Source organism: Dermochelys coriacea, chromosome 3, assembly GCF_009764565.3.
Source record: "Dermochelys coriacea isolate rDerCor1 chromosome 3, rDerCor1.pri.v4, whole genome shotgun sequence".
In the NCBI taxonomy this organism is placed as follows: domain Eukaryota; kingdom Metazoa; phylum Chordata; order Testudines; family Dermochelyidae; genus Dermochelys; species Dermochelys coriacea.
In genome coordinates this window covers 103,738,763-103,756,990 of record NC_050070.1, presented here as the reverse complement: position 1 = coordinate 103,756,990, position 18,228 = coordinate 103,738,763, and the positions used below count along the sequence as shown (strand labels likewise).

Genomic DNA, 18,228 nt, shown 5'->3' with positions numbered 1-18,228 from the left:
AGCTGGTAAAAGACACATGACTGATCAGATTTTTAATATTATTATTTTATACACCCCACTGTGTGCTAGACCCTGCATGTGAAATACATAGAAGATAAGTTCCCTGCAACGAAGAGTTTTCAGTCCTAGACCTGGATCCTGCCAACATTTATGCATATGAGAAATCCCAGTGAGTTCACTGGCACTACTCACGTGCATGAAGATACTCTCATGTTTCTTTGCAGGATGAGGTGCCTGCAGGATGCAGGATCATGACTTGATCATATTTATAATGTGCAAACAGAATAAAGTCTAGACCAGTGATACATATCCTTGATGCTTTAAAAGGGCCAATTGCAAAAAGCTGAAAACAATTATGAGCCAAATCAACTGGGAGAAAGAATTTAATCAGAAAAATGTGATTGATAATTGGGAATTTTTAAAGAACACTTTATTAGGTGCCCAAAAAGCTGCAATCAAGGAAGAAAGCAGTATTGGTTTGTGAAGTTCTGGGGTTCAACCCAAACCAGTGAGGGGTTGTGTCACATCTGACCTGTAATTCTGGGTGCTTAAATGCTCTGCTGCTGTGGCTCACAGCCCAGACACTGGCAAGCAGACAAGCATGCAATTCCTGTAACGTCTGTGTGGTGCAGCCCTAGTTTATCACCCTGACCCCAGTAGCCTGCCTACAACACAACAGCCTCACCCTGGTCTCCACCAATCTTAGTTACTACATGTAGGGTAACCCCCACACACTCCCAGTCTCAAATTTCTCCCCAAATTGACTTCCCTGAAGAGTCCAGCCCTCTCCTGAAACACTCAGAGAAGTAATAAGGTTCATTGATCCTTTAAAGAGACAAAAGCATGGCTTACTACTTTAACTGGAGCTAACAGTCACTTCAATTCAAACACTGCACCAGTCTGGTTTAGATAAAAAATAACAAGTTTATTTAATCAAAAAGAGAGAGCTTTCTAGTGTCTAAGATATAACAAACTACAGTCTTTAAGAACATAAGAATGGCCATAATGGGTCAGACCAAGGGTCCATCTAGCCCAGTATGCTGTCTTCCAACAGTAGCCAATGCCAGATGCCCCAGAGGGAATGAACAGAACAGGTAATCATCAAGTGATCCATTCCTTGTCGCCCATTCCCAGCTTCTGGCAAACAGAGGCTGGGGACACCATCCCTACCCACCCTGGCTAATAGCCATCAATGGACGTATCCTCCCTGAATGTATCTAGTTCTTTTTTGAACCCTGTTATAGTGTTGGCCTTCACAACATCCTCTGGCAAGGAGTTCCACAGGTTGACTTCCCAAGTGTCTGTGAGTCTCTCCCTTTATTTGTTCACAGACTTTAAAGAGTAAAAGTTAGTGAATATCCATAATTCCTCATAGAGTGTTAATACATATAGTTCACCATTATATTAATCCCCAGTGTGTCACCAGTTTGCATATGATACCTTACACAACACATTTGAGATACTGATTATGACAATAGTTGAGGTACACTGGGTGGTCAAACCAACTGAAACTCACTGCTACATACCAGGGAGTCCCTTCCCATCTGGCATTTGGGGAGTGCTCTTAGGGTCACACTTCCCTCCTTACAAAACTGCAGGAGTTTTAGTCACTGGCTGTCCCAGAGGTGCAGGTCAGAACCCTCTTTCCTGGACAGGACATCTGCCACCATACATTCTTTCCCCTTAATATGGAAAAAGCTGTTTGGTCCCCTTTGTCTGTTCACAGTCTCCAAGACATAATGTCAGAGTACCCATAATTTCATCTATAAACATTTCACAATGATAATAATGACCACTGGACCATCATTGTTGATTTTCAATCAGTCTTGGAACAGACGGAAGTTCCAGATGACTGGAAGAAAGATAATGTTGTGCCAATATTTTAAAAGAGTAAACAGGATGACCTGGATAATTATAGGCTTGTCAGTCTGACATCGATCCCAGACAAGATAATGTAGTGGTTGGATCTGGATTGTTTGGTAAACATTTTAATATCATTAAATGTAAATATAAACATCTAGGAACCAAGAATGTAGGCCATACAAACAGAATGGGGGACTCTATGCTGGGAAAAAGTGACTACAAAAAAGTTTTGGGAGTCCTGGTGGATAATAAGATGAACATGAGCTTCCACGATGATGCTGTGGCCAAAAGATCTAATGTAATCCTGGGATGCATAAACAGGGGAATCTCAAGTGGACTCCTAGATCAAACTTGCCACTGGCAGAAACATGAGATGGGTTAAATGAATCCACCATGTCCCTATTACTGGAGGCTCCAACTGTGGGGCTATTTCATTTCTGTATAGATATTCAGGCTCAGGCCTGCAGGGTCCTAGAGCCCAGGTTTGAACATCTGCACCCTAATTAAACCCAAGCCCTGTGATCCCAAGTCAGCTGGGATGAGCCCGCCACAGGTTTTTAATTTCTGTGTAGACATACCCATAGAATCATTCCCATATTTGCCTCAGCTCACCCACTCAGACCTGTACCCTTCTTCTCCTCACATACCCCAGGAATTGCCTCCTCTTTCTTAATACCCCCTTGCAAAACAAACTGGAGGATCTGTAACTACAGTGCTAGAGCTTATGAGGCATTTCTGTGGCATGCTCAATAGAGACGATGGGGAAATCCCTGTATCAACAGATGCCCTCTAATGATCCAGATGAAAAAATGAGAGGGTCATCAGTGAAAGAAAGAATCAGCTACTGGCTTCCAAGAGACATTACAAGACAATTAAGGCATTGTGAGCCCAGGACATGGGGATGACTAGTTGATTGCCTCTTTGAGGGAATTGGACTACAGCAGTGTTTTGATACCAGGGACCGGTTTACTGCTTTCTTAAACTGTGTCAGGGAGATCTCAGGAACTGGCGCTGGTCCATTGACTGGTCGTTGAGAAACACTGGACTAGAGGAAGTGAGTAGGTGAATTGGATAGCCCCAGCCTATATTCAGAAATCTTTCCTGGACCTGTCCTGAAATTCTTGAAAATAATAGACTCCCAAAATGATCATTAAGGTTTGTTCTGAGATCTACTGAAGTGATTCACACATCTTTAGTACTTGGACACTAAATGCCAATTTGAATGAACCTGTGAGAGTTAACTAAAACAGCCAAATTTGAAACTGGGCCTACCAAATCAAATGGATGAAATCATCAAAGGTTACTTTATGGGCATTTTATACCCTCTCATAAAACTGCCAGCATTTACCAATGTCAGAGACCACACGGGCTCTTGATATGTTTCAGAGTAGCAGCCGTGTTAGTCTGTATTCACAAAAAGAAAAGGAGTACTTGTGGCACCTTAGAGACTAACAAATTTATTTGAGCATAAGCTTTTGAGAGATACAGCTCACTTCATCGGATGCATTCAGTGGAAAATACAGTGGGGAGATTTATATACACACACAGAGAACAAGAAACAATGGGTTTTATCATACACACTGTAAGGAGAGTGATCGCTTAAGATGAGCTATTACCAGCAGGAAGGGGAGGGGGGAGGAGAAAAACCTTTTGTGGTGATAATCAAGGTGGGCCATTTCCAGCAGTTAACAAGAACGTCTCAGGAACAGTGGGGGGGGGGGGAGAAATAGCATGGGGAAATAGTTTTAGCCATGATGTGCCATGATGCCAGGCTTGCATGTGCCAGCAATGCCCCTCTGCCTTGTACATTGGTCAAACTGGACAGTCTCTACGTAAAAGAATAAAGGGACACAAATCAGACGTCAAGAATTATAACATTCAAAAACCAGTCGGAGAAAACTTCAATCTCTCCGGTCACTTAATTACAGACCTGAGAGTGGCTATCCTTCAACAAAAAAACTTCAAAAACAGACTCCAAAGAGAGACTGTTGAATTGGAATTAATTTGCAAACTGGATACAATTAACTTAGGCTTGAATAGAGAATGGGAGTGGATGGGTCATTACACAAAGTAAAGCTTATGCTTAAATAAATTTGTTAGTCTCTAAGGTGCCACAAGTACTCCTTTTCTTTTTGCTCTTGATATGGTAATTCCTATGGAGCAGCTTCTGTTTAATAATGCTAGGACTAATGTGGTCATCAATACAGATTTACTGACGTGTCACACTTAGCTTCATGTCTTGCCTCAGAGCGTCCAGGCCTGTGAGTCACCATGTTCTCCTCCTGCCTCCAGCATGGGGGAGTCTTCCTTGTGGTAGCTGGATGTTAGCTCTTGACATGGCCAGCCCTTCGGCCATGCACGCACTCTTCCCTGGGCTCTGCCAGCCCCACCTTTGCCTTGTAGGTTAACACTTTGTGTATCCCAGTCCCCGAACTCCCCAGAAACATCTCCCCGTAGTATCCAGCCACTGTCACAGGGCACTCACAGCAGTTACCAGGTATACTGTCCCCAAAGAGACAGTTTTCAGAGTAGCAGCCGTGTTAGTCTGTATTCGCAAAAAGAAAAGGAGTACTTGTGGCACCTTAGAGACTAACAAATTTATTAGAGCATAAGCTTTCGTGAGCTACAGCTCACTTCATCGGATGCATTTGGTGGAAAAAACAGAGGGGAGATTTATATACACACACAGAGAACATGAAACAATGGGTTTATCATACACACTGTAAGGAGAGTGATCACTTAAGATGAGCCATCACCAGCAGCGGGGGGGGGGGAAAGGAGGAAAACCATTCATGGTGACAAGCAAGGTAGGCTAATTCCAGCAGTTAACAAGAATATCTGAGGAACAATGGGGTGGGGTGAGGTGGGGGGGAGAAATAACATGGAGAAATAGTTTTACTTTGTGTAATGACTCATCCATTCCCAGTCTCTATTCAAGCCTAAGTTAATTGTATCCAGTTCGCAAATTAATTCCAATTCAGCAGTCTCTCATTGGAGTCTGTTTTTGAAGTTTTTTTTTGTTGAAGGATAGCCACCCTCAGGTCTGTAATCGAGTGACCAGAGAGATTGAAGTGTTCTCTGACTGGTTTTTGAATGTTATAATTCTTGACGTTTCATTTGTGTCCATTTATTCTTTTACGTAGAGACTGTCCAGTTTGGCCAATTTACATGGCAGAGGGGCATTGCTGGCACATGATGGCATATATCACATTGGTAGATGCGCAGGTGAACGAGCCTCTGATAGTGTGGCTGATGTGATTAGGCCCTAGGATGGTATCCCCTGAATAGATATGTGGACAGAGTTGGCAACGGGCTTTGTTGCAAGGATAGGTTCCTGGGTTAGTGGTTCTGTTGTGTGGGGTGTGGTTGCTGGTGAGTATTTGCTTCAGATTGGGGGGCTGTCTGTAAGCAAGGACTGGCCTGTCTCCCAAGATCTGTGAGAGTGATGGGTCGTCCTTCAGGATAGGTTGTAGATCCTTGATGATGCGTTGGAGAGGTTTTAGTTGGGGGCTGAAGGTGATGGCTAGTGGCGTTCTGTTATTTTCTTTGTTAGGCCTGTCCTGTAGTAGGTGACTTCTGGGTATTTTTATATTACATATTAACCCACAGAGACCTTCCTACAACACTACAAAAAGAAGGATTCTGGGTGGACTCCTCCTGAAGGTCGAAACAGCAGCCTGGATTTCTACATAGAGTGCTTCCGCTGACATACACGAGCTGAAATTGTGGAAAAGCAGCATCGCTTACCCCATAACCTCAGCCATGCAGAACACAGTGCCATCCACAGCCTCAGAAACAACTCTGACATTATAATCAAAAAGGCTGACAAAGGAGGTGCTGTCGTCATCATGAATAGGTCGGAGTATGAACAAGAGGCTACTAGGCAGCTCTCCAACACCACTTTCTACAAGCCATTACCCTCTGATCCCACTGAGAGTTACCAAAAGAAACTACAGCATTTGCTCAAGAAACTCCCTGAAAAAGCACAAGAACAAATCCGCACAGACACACCCCTAGAACCCCGACCTGGAGTATTCTATCTGATACCCAAGATCCATAAACCTGGAAATCCTGGACGCCCTATCATCTCAGGCATTGGCACCCTGACAGCAGGATTGTCTGGCTATGTAGACTCCCTCCTCAGGCCCTATGCTACCAGCACTCCCAGCTATCTTCGAGGCACCACTGACTTCCTGAGGAAACTACAGTCCATTGGTGATCTTCCTAAAAACACCATCCTAGCCGCTATGGATGTAGAAGCCCTCTACACCAACATTCCACACAAAGATGGACTACAGGCCATCAGGAACAGTATCCCTGATAATGTCACGGCTAATCTGGTGGCTGAACTTTGTGACTTTGTCCTCACCCATAACTATTTCACATTTGGGGACAATGTATACCTTCAAATCAGCGGCACTGCGATGGGTACCCGCATGGCCCCATAGTATGCCAACATTTTTATGGCTGACTTAGAACAACGCTTCCTCAGTTCTCGTCCCCTAATGCCTTTACTCTACTTGCGCTACATTGATGACATCTTCATCATCTGGACCCATGGAAAAGAAGCCCTTGAGGAATTCCACCATGATTTCAACAATTTCCATCCCACCATCAACCTCAGCCTGGACCAGTCCACACAAGAGATCCACTTCCTGGACACTACAGTGCTAATAAGCGATGGTCACATAAACACTACCCTATATCGGAAACCTACTGACCGCTATTCCTACCTACATGCCTCTAGCTTTCATCCAGATCATACCACTCGATCCATTTTCTACAGCCAAGCTCTACGATATAACCGCATTTGCTCCAACCCTTCAGACAGAGACAAACACCTACAAGATCTCTATCATACATTCCTACAACTACAATACCCACCTGCTGAAGTGAAGAAACAGATTGACAGAGCCAGAAGAGTACCCTGAAGTCACCTACTACAGGACAGGCCTAACAAAGAAAATAACAGAACGCCACTAGCCATCACCTTCAGCCCCCAACTAAAACCTCTCCAACGCATCATCAAGGATCTACAACCTATCCTGAAGGACGACCCATCACGCTCACAGATCTTGGGAGACAGGCCAGTCCTTGCTTACAGACAGCCCCCCAATCTGAAGCAAATACTCACCAGCAACCACACCCCACACAACAGAACCACTAACCCAGGAACCTATCCTTGCAACAAAGCCCGTTGCCAACTCTGTCCACATATCTATTCAGGGGATACCATCCTAGGGCCTAATCACATCAGCCACACTATCAGAGGCTCGTTCACCTGCGCATCTACCAATGTGATATATGCCATCATGTGCCAGCAATGCCCCTCTGCCATGTAAATTGGCCAAACTGGACAGTCTCTACGTAAAAGAATGAATGGACACAAATCAGACGTCAAGAATTATAACATTCAAAAACCAGTTGGAGAACATTTCAATCTCTCTGGTCACTCGATCACAGACCTAAGAGTGGCTATCCTTCAACAAAAAAGCTTCAAAAACAGACTCCAATGAGAGACTGCTGAATTGGAATTAATTCGCAAACTGGATACAATTAACTTAGGCTTGAATAGAGACTGGGAATGGATGAGTCATTACACTACATAAAACTATTTCCCCATGTTATTTCTCCTCCCCCCCCACCGCACCCCCCCCCACTGTTCCTCAGATATTCTTGTTAACTGCTGGAATTAGCCTACCTTGCTTGTCACCATGAAAGGTTTTCCTCCTTTCCCCCCCCTGCTGCTGGTGATGGCTCATCTTAAGTGATCACTCTCCTTACAGTGTGTATGATAAACCCATTGTTTCATGTTCTCTGTGTGTGTATATAAATCTCCCCTCTGTTTTTTCCACCAAATGCATCCGATGAAGTGAGCTGTAGCTCACGAAAGCTTATGCTCTAATAAATTTGGTAGTCTCTAAGGTGCCACAAGTACTCCTTTTCTTTTTGCAAAGAGACAGTGTATCCACAGCTTGACTGGTAATACTCAGGATCAGGTTCTTTAACAGAACAGCCCTGAAGTCTATTTATAGCAAAAACAAATATATAATTTTATTTCCAAAAATTAAGATTTAAGAGACAGTGGCCAAGGATAATAAGAACAATGGGTTACAGTTAAAACAATAGGTATAATGCACTTCTTAGAGACTACACTTAATGCTAAGGATAAAATCCTTGTCTAAAGCAATTTCTAACTTAAAGCAACATCTTATCTTCACTAGGCCACATGGCCGAGATCCAACCTTCATGAATGCAAAACGCACTGCTCTTTTTTTGCTTCCTCAGTGAACCTGATAAAATGTCTTTTTGCTTCTCCTTTATTTCCCCAATCTCATTGTTTTCTCCTCCCTAAGACAGAAAGACTCCTATGGTCCCTTCCCTGTGGTGCTGGCTCAAATGTGTCTTCCTATACTCCTATTTGAGCTAAAACAACACTCTGAAACCTATATTACTATTTGTTTCACATCCCTCTGTTGACCTGTTTTTCCTGTTGACTTGCACATGTTAATGGGGCTTCCACTGTGTTGGCTTTACAATGATTAATTTACATACAAACAGAGATAGGCATCTGAAAATACACCCTGCCTGGCAAAACGAGTTTTTACCTCTGCTGGGGAGTAACACCTTAATACAAACTGTAAGGACATGTTCTCAGTAAAACAGACATAACTTTTTAAATATAATCATTGCATACATTTGTTAGGTGTAGTAAGTTTGTCAGGCCTGATAGGAGTTCCTGTTACACAACAGTGAACCCTTTGCAAGTTGGCATCAAGAGGTTCTTAGTGTCACACCAAGCTTGCAAAATCTCTGTAGCAAACTTCAAATGGAATCTAGGCAGAATGATAGACTGTGTGTTCATCTCACAATCTATGGATATGATTTCCTACGTCTCCTAAAGCCATTAACTCTTTCATACTGGTGATCATACTGCTGACAATTAGCCAAGGGTGATTATTAATTATTTCAGACATAATTTTTTGCAAGCCTGGGCAGCTGTTATAACCCTATAAACGTCATATATTTTGTTTTGATCCATCAAAACTCAGGTCATTTACTATATCCACGGAGTCAGCTACTATAAGGACCAAAAGTTCTCTGTAGCTGGACCATGCATTAATAATGTCATTATTTCTCTCCAGCCTCTTTAGTAATGTTTTGACATTGACCTATCCAAATGAATGTGCCAGAGGAGGGAGTTGCGGAAGTAGGAGAGTGCGTGTCTGCATGTGTGTGTGAAAAATATATTCATCATAAGACCTTAATTTGAACATCAGTGCTTTTTCATCTGGAATCACTATTGGTTTATATTGTTTTTATACAAGGCTGATTATATTTTATCATTTATATATTTACCTTCACACCCTATTAATGAGTATATATAAACATGTAGGGTATTTCCCTTTGGTTTTAATTTGGCTTCCTCCTCCTTAGTTAGCTTCATCTGTTAGTCTGTGCTTAACATCCAGCAGCACTTTGTTAACAGCTATGAAATTCCCATTGATGCTGGAATGTTACACACACACACAATGTGAATGAATGGAGCAGAGCTGCAGAGTTTGCATTGAGAATTCATTCAGTGTCAGTGTTGACTGTGGGACAGCCTGTGTAATAAAGGATATGGATTTGCTGGGACTGCTGCCGAATGAAGGTTTCTCTCTGTGAATGGATTTTATAAATGAAAGAGAAGCTCCGGAGAAATATGGGTCTGATAAGATTTCCAGAAAATGCTATCTTTTTTCTAACATTGGTTTCACACGCTTTGAAGCCTAAGTCCTTACTGATTAATCTAGATATAGAAGGGAAATCTAATTAACTGTGACAATAATGATGATCTTGCTCTACCTTGTTTCTCTAGATTCAATGCTTTTCAGCACTGGTATAAGTTCAGCACTGGTATAAGTAAATACATCTCCATCAATTCCAGTAAAATTATGCCTGCTTAACACCTGGGCTGAATTTAGCCCTTTTTTGTCTTTTTTTATGAGAAGATCTACTTTATTTTATTTATTACTGCTAAATCCTTGCAAACAGGACCATACGAAAAGAGATGCCTGAGGTAATTAAATAAGAAGAAATCAAATACACAAAAGTTAAACACCAGCTATAAATACAAATAGGAAGACTCTGTGGCTCAGCTGATTGATGCTGGAATGTGGAGATTTTCACCATCTGAATTCTGTTCAGGTCAGCAGCAACCAAAACTCATTATCATCTGGGGATTAGTTAGTGGCCTGTAGTATAGATGGATGTTTTCCTTCAGCAGAATATGTTATATATTTATATTTCACGATAGTCTGGAAACATGAACTACATACTACTGAAAATAAAAGAGATTCCCAGATTTCCAGTGGGACACAGAACAATTGCTTCTTGGCCTAGAAGGTCGTGCAACATCAGACCTTCAAATTGCAACAGTTATAATGTATGCAAAAGCTATTGCAGGTGATTTTAAGACTTATTTTAGTGCTAAAGAACTATTAAATCTCCTTCACTAGTCAGCCAGTGTAGGTTGCTAAAGACTGGAAGTCAGTAAATCATCACCTAAAGAACAGGAAGGACAAGAGTCCCTTGTGGCTGTTCCCCAACCCAACACTGCTCTAGTTGTTCCTCTTCTGAGCCCTCCCTACAATGTTATTTCTCCCTCTTACAGCTTGGAAATTCCCCTTTCTCTGCTCCTTCCTCCTTAGCACAATGTGTCATTAGCTGGCCTAGAGCTGAGAAGATGAATTATATTCAGACTGAACTATCTGACTCCAGGGAGACAGAACAATGACTTACAGGAACAAATGTTTGGTCTTTTCAGTTTGAGTTTCAGTCTTACACAGTTTCAGAGGAGCTCTGAGTGGGATCTGTGTCTTTTCTGGCTGATGAAGACCAGTGGGGAAGTACAGGATCAACTGTTGGAAATTATCAACATTTCCCTACTAGGAATGGAAAGGATAGAGTGCTTGTTGACCATAAGCAGCTATTGTACAGCTCCTGTTTAAGAACCTAGTGTTTGACATTGACAAGCTATTTGCATTACCATACAAAGCATATTTTCTGTACTTATCATAGGTTTGGGCAACATTGAGAACACTACATGGAGAATGAATCAAACCCAGGCCTGCTAGACCAAATACCTAAGATTTTCTCTCGAAAAAGAAGAAGAATGTTAGGCTGCTGTTGTACTGAGACCTCTGCCCATCATGCTGACCAATATAATCTCATTGTTTCCAAGTGCTCTTTTATCCCATATTGTATCTATTGTTGTCTCTTGTCTTATACACAGACTGTCAGCAGTCTGGTGCAGGGACTGTCTTGCTGTTCTGTGTCTATGCTGTGCCTAGCAAAGTGGGGTCCTGATCCTTGACTAAGGCCTCTTGGTTCTATGGTAATACAAATAATAAATCATGACTAACTGAAGAAGATCTGAGAGATCAGGATCTCCACCTATTGGACTGTTCTCCAGGGTTTTAGGAATTACCTTATACTTTCTCACTGACTGAAATCTTGTAACTAGAGTATTTGTAGGATTTCTTTCCTGACAACCCTAATAAAAACTCTCTTATTAGCTGGTGAGCATATGAGTTTACAGCTTAGTATTTGAAGTACCTACAGTACTTGCTTTTATGCTACATCTGGCATGCCACTTAGTATATGAAAGGCTTTGGTGTTCTATGACACTGACAATGAAACTCTGCAAAGGGGGTCGACTATACTTGTTCAAACTCCTTATGAGTTTCCTACTCAATTTGTATGCCTTTCATTTGAAGTTAAATGCAATGAACAAGGGGTTTTATGTTTATTTCAGGTTTAATTATGGAACTGTACTTTGACTTCATAATAAAGTCAAATAGATTTTCTTAGGAAAACTCTTGGGCCTTAAGTCATTATTACTACTGGATTCTGGTATAAAAACAGCTGTGATCTGCATCTTTTCCATAGCCATTTATGACTTTCACACTCCAATGATAGCTTTAAGTCTTGCAATCACCAACGAAGCATGGGACAACTTGGCAAAGCATTAGGAAACATGATCTTATGAGCCCATGGAGATAAAAGAATTTCTGATAAAAAGAATTCTTGTCAAAATCTGGACATCTCTGGGCCAGGTTACATAGCTGAGAGCAGCTCACCTGGCTCAAAAGAACAACTCCTAAGACATTTTAAAACTATGAAGCTATTTTGAAAGCAGCTATTTCTCTAATGGGAACATGGTTGGCCTAGCTGATAATAAGTCCAGTTGAAAGTATGCCAGAATCCCAGGAGAAATAAAGAGCAAAAAAAGACCTGTCAGGTATGTCTCTGATTAGACTTTGAAGGCAGAAGCCCTGGCACCAGGAATGGTAAAATAAAATAATGCTACTAATTATTAATCAATTATTATTAAATAAAGTAAAATAAAATAAAATAATTAATGGACATAACCAACAATACCACTAGTGTGGTGGGTGCCAGGTTTAAAAGACTAGAAGGAGAACAGATGCAATTTAATATTTTCCTCAATGATCTGGAGGTTAATATAAAACCACTGCTGATAAAATTTGCAGATAACATAAAGACTGGTGGAATGGTAAATAATGATGAGGACAGGACAGTCCTACAGGGTGTTCTGGATCACTTGGTAAGCTAGGCAAATTCAAACAAAGTTCATTTTAATATAGCCAAATACAAAGTTATACATCAAGGAACAAGGCATGCAGGCCACACCTACACAATGGGGACAATGTGAGGGGTTGGATCACAGAAACCCCCTTGGGACTGCCATCTGATGTGCCTAGACTACCTCTGAGCCCGTTTTTCCTGCCAGTTTGGGACTTCAGCACATTCCCTTGTTTGAGTCAGACATGCTTGCTTTCTGCAAACACAGATCCAAGTCTGAACCACATCCCCCACAAGCTGCAGGCTTAACTGAAAACAGCTTAAGAAGTGTTCCTGTCTCCAGCACTCAGACACCCAGCTCCCAATGGGGTCCAAACCCCAAATAAATCTGTTTTACCCTGTATAAAGCTTCTACAAGGTAAACTCATAAATTGTTCACCCTCTATAACGCTGATAGAGAGATATGCACAGCTGTTTGCTCCCCCAGGAATTAATACTTGCTCTGGGTTAATTAATAAGTAAAAATTGATTTTATTAAATATAAAAAGTAGGATTTAAGTGGTTCCAAGTAATAACAGACAGAACCAAGTAAATTACCAACAAAATAAAATAAAGCACTGAAGTCTAAGCCTAATACAGTAGGAAAATGGATACAGATAAAATCTCACCCTCAGAGATGTTTCAATAAGCTTCTTTCACAGACTGGACGCCTTCCTAGTCTAGGCCCAATCCTTTCCCCTGATACAGTCCTTGTTCCAGCTCAGGTGGTAGCTAGGGGATTTCTCATGACTGCAGCCCCCTTTGTTCTGATCCACCCCCTTATATATCTTTGCACAAGATGGGAATCCTTTGTCCCTCTCTGGGTTCCCACCCCTCCTTCTAAATGGAAAAGCACAAGGTTAAAGATGGATTCCAGTTCAGGTGACATGATCACATGTCACTGTTAGACTTCATTACCCACTTGCCAGCACACAGGTATACAGGAAGACTTACAAGTAAACAGAGCCATTTACAACCAATTGTCCCGGTTAATGGGAGCCATCAAGATTCCAAACCACCATTAATGGCCCACACTTTGCATAATTACAATAGGATCACAGAATTATATTTCATATTTTTAGTTTCAGATACAAGAACTATACATTTATACAAATAGGATGACCACACTCAGTAGATTATAAGCTTTGTAATGATACCTTACAAGAGACCGTTTGCATGAAGCATATTCCAGTTATATTATATTCACACTCATAAGCATATTTTCATAACATCATATGGAGTGCACTGTCACAGATGGTATCCTGGAAAGCAGTGACTCTGAAAAGGATTCAGGGGTCATAGTGGCAAACAACTGAACATGAGCTCACAGAGTGATGCTTTGTGAAAAAGGGCTAATGCAATCCATGGATATATATAAGTAGGAGAGTAATAAGTAGGGGTACGGAGGTGATTTTATCTCTGTATACAGCATTGGTGAGACCAATGCTGGAATACTGCATAAAGCTCCAGTGTCCAAATTTTTGTTAAAAAATTGGAGACGGAGCAGAGAAAAGCCACAAAAAAGATTTGAGGACTGGAGAGAATTCCTTATAGTGAGAGATTTAAAGAGCTCCATCTGTTTAATTTATCAAAAAGAAGATTGAGCGGTGACTTGATGACAATGTCTAAGTACCTTCACAGTGAAAGAATACTGGGTACTACAGGGATCTTTAATCCAGTGAAGAAAAGACACAACAAGAACCAATGGCTGGAAGCTGAAGCCAGACAAATTCAAACTAGAAATAAGGGACCAATTTTTAACTGTGAGGGTGATTAGCCATTGGAACATATTGCCAAGGAAAGGGGCGGATTCTCCATCCCTTGATGTTGTCAAGTCAAGACTGGATGCCTCTCTGGAAGGTATGCTTTAGCCAAACACAAGTTATGGACCTCAATATAGGCATAACTGGGTGTCATTTAATGGCCTGTGATCTACAGGGAGACAGACTCAAAGAGCTAATGTCCCTTCTGTCCTTAAAATCTGTGAATCTGTGCATCTAGAAAGGAACACAAACCTGATTGAATTTGTATGTACCTATTTACTGCATTTCTACAGCAAATGTGACAATGGCATTTCATGGGAATCACTGCTTTCTTTATACTCAAACTTCTCATGTAGCTTTAAGGCTTTTCTTTCTATATTGTGTCCTGTCATAAAAAAATCAATTTAAAAAACCCCCTGCAATGGCATAAGTCATCCAAAGGCTTTTTTCCAGAATAATATCATCTAACCTGGTGCTTTGATAACAAAACAAGAACAGAATTTTTTAAATGACTCAGGTCCCCCCTTCTTTTTATACCGAGGGAGTCCAAATGTAAAACAAGATCTATCAGCATCATCCTATTGCCTTTTGGTACTTTGTGCCCGGAGCCTTCCTCCCATCCCTGATAGGATTGTTTGTGCACTGCTGCTCCTTCCTGTGCATCTCTCTCTTGCTCTTTCTCTCTCTCTTTCTCTGCTGTTGCTGAACTGCAGCTCCCACTGGAACTTGCACAATCAAAAACAGCTCTTTTCTCATACACCAGTGAATCATATCACCTGAAGAAGAAGAGGAGCAAAAAGAATGCACCAGCCTGGTTGCTTATAAAACAAGAGGAGCACATCCAGGGGAAAGGCAAGGATTTATGTGAGACCCACTTAGCCTGAGCTTTGCTGCCTGTGGTTTGTGGGCTGTCACTGGATTTTATAGGAGTTTACGGTTAAGGAATGTTTAAGCACAGCTGATCGCCTATTGCACCCGAAAGCTGGCAGAGACTGCTGCTGCAGTAGCTGTTGCAGCAGAATGAATGTGTGAAAGATAGTCGCCTGGGCACTGCTTGTGAGTCTCCAGTCCTACTCTGTCTTCATTAACTGTCTGGAGAAGAGACACTGAAGATAACAGATGCACTAACTAAGCAAGTGCCACACTGGATCTATCACTGTGTACTCCTTACTGTGGAAAATGGTCAACAAAGACATGAATGGATTCCCAGTCAAGAAGTGCTCAGCCTTTCAATTTTTTAAAAAGAGGGTAAGGCTTTTCTTTCGGTTGTTCTTTCTTTTACATGCCGTTGTAAGGGGGAGTCCGTGGAGGAGGAAAGTGTTTTAGTAACAGTGTCCTACTGTAAGTGGAAGCATGAACTGCTAGTTTTACTATACACCAAGAGCCATGAAATTGTACACAAAGGGGGGGATCGAATGATGTAAGCAATGTTTGTTGTGGAACGTATATCTCAATCACAGCTGTACCACAGAGCTTGACGTAATAAGACTGGATAGTCAGAACAGAATAAAACACTCTGAATCAGAGTCCAGGGATGTTGCAGCATCTCTCACTCTCTGCCTTCCTCCCCCCACACCCACTTATGGGTTTGACTTGCTCTACACCTTTCATTCACTAGTCTGAAGTGCTGCATTACCCTCTTCATTCATCACCATGAAAAAAGATGCTCATGTTCTCAGCAGAATCTGTCAGTCTATAATTTGCCACATAGCCACAACCTGTATTTACCTTCAAGGCAGGAGGAAAGCACCAGCTAGTTTGCAGATCTGCGGGACACCTGTCACTTAAATCTCTTGATTTTTTTCCTCTTCTCTTTTGGATAGTATGGCAGAATGATTGCAGCTCATTTCTTAGGTGGAAAGCTGCAGGGTGCTGTATTTGACTATTACTGTCCTCTTGAAAATGTATGTCTTAAGCTTCGCATCGCTAATTTAACAGCATTCATTGTGTTTCCCTGACTCTTTAGGGACACAGTAATGCTCACTCTCCATTCAACTCTGCTTATGACAAAGTCATTTCCATGGGCAACAAGAATAGAGTTTCTGAATAGACCTGGGCAGAGAGGGAGCAAAGATGCTAAGCATCAGAGACAGGCTGACAGCAGGAACTGGAGAGGAGTTACTGAATGATTAAAAATATAAGCTCTCACTTTAAGAAATGGAGTAGAACTAGATAAACTGCTCCATTCAGTCATTCATTCATTTCACTCATTCATTCATTCATCTCTCTCTGTGTTATGGTCACTCCATTTAACCCTCCCATCAAAGACAGTGAAGCCTTTTCCAACCACTGAATTATGAGCAGAGACCAACAAATTCAAAGTGCATCAAATGGCAAAATTTAAAGGGAAGAAGTGGAAAAAATACAAGCAGTTTGTCATGGAAAGGCTCATTTGGAGAAAACATATCTTTGTTCATATTTGTTATTATATTATTATTTGTTTGTATTGAGAAATTGTAGATACGATGCTAGGCACTGTACAAACACAGTGTACAAAAAAAGTCTGTGTCCTAAAGAGTTTAAACGCTAAGTAAATTATTTTTCATACATTTACATTTCATACATTTCTCATCAGTAAGGCTTTCCTGGGATCCAAAGCTTCCAAAAGGTCTATAGATAAAAACAAATATATTATTAAAGGAGGGGGGGGGAGAATCACTTGCAGTTCATATTTGAGGTTAAACACTGCCAGGTTGTCTCCTATTTCCCTGTACAGTAATAAGACTATTTAATGTGGGGATCTATTGCATCTACAGTCTATGAGGTAGGAGAATTGTCTTTGCAGGATGAACTTATTGCTCCCTGATCTTCAATAAAATTCCCTTAGGAGGAGGGTTTTTTTTTTTATGACTGTTGTATCTGTAGAAAATATCCTAGTGAGAGTCTCAGAAAAATGGAATGATAGAAAATTTTCATTGTCAATAACTGAGTGTTTCAATTTATCAGGTTTTATATTTGATACTACTGGTTCAAAGGCAGATGAGGTCTTTTTAAAAATCAGTAAAACTAATTTAAAATCACAAAGGTAGAAAACTCCGTCATTTTTATCGATATGTAAATGTACTCATTGAACTATCTGTTAACCACATCATTCCCCATTCACAAAAAGCCCAACACACAAATATCACTTACAAAGTGCCTACATCAGTCCTCAAATGACATGCAGTACAAGGGGAGAAAGCTGCCTGTTCTTAATGTGAACGTGTTGAGAATGATGCAGGCTTACAGCAAATTACCTGCTGTGTATGCTGAACTGGCTAAACATATTGTATTTGACTAGCTGGGAGATTGTTAGAGGCAGAGCCAATTCTGTGCCAAACTGGTGTTCTGGACCCATCCTCGGAAGTCCACCAAAGAATGGCAAGGGAAAAATACATGAGACGTCTGGGGAAGCCTATGGGTTAAGTTAATTGAATCAAACATGATGTCCTGTTTTTTTCTTATTTATTATTGTTGGGATTTCAGTAGCATCTGCACTGGAGGTCCCTCATTGCAAATAATCTAGATCTCTACCCAGAACACAAACCAGAGAGTTTTAAAGATTAGGAGAGCTATGGAATACAAGTGACTGGTCAGCTATTCAACATAGAAAATTTTCTAACTTATTTAGAGACAAAACTAACTTTGACTGACTGACTCTCCCATGATACCAGTACTTTCAAGTTAGGCACTATGTTTCTAGAACTTTCTAGAAAACCTGTTGTGTATAGAAAGAGAACTTTAATAGCAGCAATGGCTTCTGGGCAAGTAGGAAACAAAAAAAACCCCCTAATTTGTATTAATCTTTGCAGACAACTTTAATAAATTAAAAATTTTCCATACATGACATGCTATGAAAAAGACCCAGATAGACACATTACCCCAGAGAAATGGGATTTGATCTGGAAAAGATGACCAGCAACCTCATAAAGCATGATAAAAGCAAATTTTCTTTAAGATACTGTTTCTTTAAAATACACACCAGTCAGATTAA

General features: G+C 41.1%; 2 long non-coding RNA genes across 2 annotated transcripts in view; one reads left to right on the top strand and one right to left on the bottom strand.

Moving 5' to 3' along the window:
• The window catches only part of LOC119854099, a 169,385-nt gene that overhangs the window by 68,716 nt on the left and 82,441 nt on the right, over positions 1-18,228 (bottom strand). The window lies entirely within an intron of this gene.
• LOC122459356 overlaps positions 14,922-18,228 on the top strand; it is an 80,727-nt gene continuing 77,420 nt past the window's right edge. The window contains exon 1 of the long non-coding RNA XR_006279982.1: positions 14,922-15,503. This is a non-coding gene — a long non-coding RNA (uncharacterized LOC122459356). The remainder of the gene's footprint in view (positions 15,504-18,228) is intronic.